This window comes from Cavia porcellus, unplaced genomic scaffold (genome assembly GCF_034190915.1).
Source record: "Cavia porcellus strain 051 isolate PalLab524CR breed Dunkin Hartley unplaced genomic scaffold, mCavPor4.1 scaffold_7, whole genome shotgun sequence".
Lineage (NCBI taxonomy): Eukaryota > Metazoa > Chordata > Mammalia > Rodentia > Caviidae > Cavia > Cavia porcellus.
Window position 1 is genome coordinate 18,894,105 of NW_026947490.1, and position 536 is coordinate 18,894,640.

Sequence of the window (536 nt, forward strand, 5' to 3'; positions counted from 1 at the left end):
CTCCTGTCACCCTGCCAGAATTCCCTCCTCCTGGGCTGCAAGATGGCAGAGCCACTTCTCATGCTCTGTGCAGATCTAATGCATCCTCTGAAAGGCCTTCCTGCCCCAACTGGGCTGGCCCCGGTCACTCCTATCCCTCAGGTTCTTTGGACATCATGGGACAGCTGTCTCCCTCAGAGCTTGCCATGATGGTAGGTAGGCCCTGGACTGTCCCACCCACCACAGGCTCCTCAGCTCCTGGAACCAGCCACACCTCTAGAAGTCACTCCTCAGTCATGGAGTCACCCACAGGCAGACTGGCAGAAACAGGAATGCATGGGCTAGGGCACAATGACAGAACCACTGCTGCTTGTGGTGAGGAGGGGCCACCCTGAATGGTGACAGTGATCACTGCTGCCCTTGATGTGTGGCCCTCATGTGTGTAGGAGCTTAACCAACTTGAGGACAGGCCCACCATTCCCCAGTGTCCCCTACCCACATCATGCCTGGCACAGAAAGAGACCTGCAGCTTACCCTGAAGGAGGGGAAGGAAACAG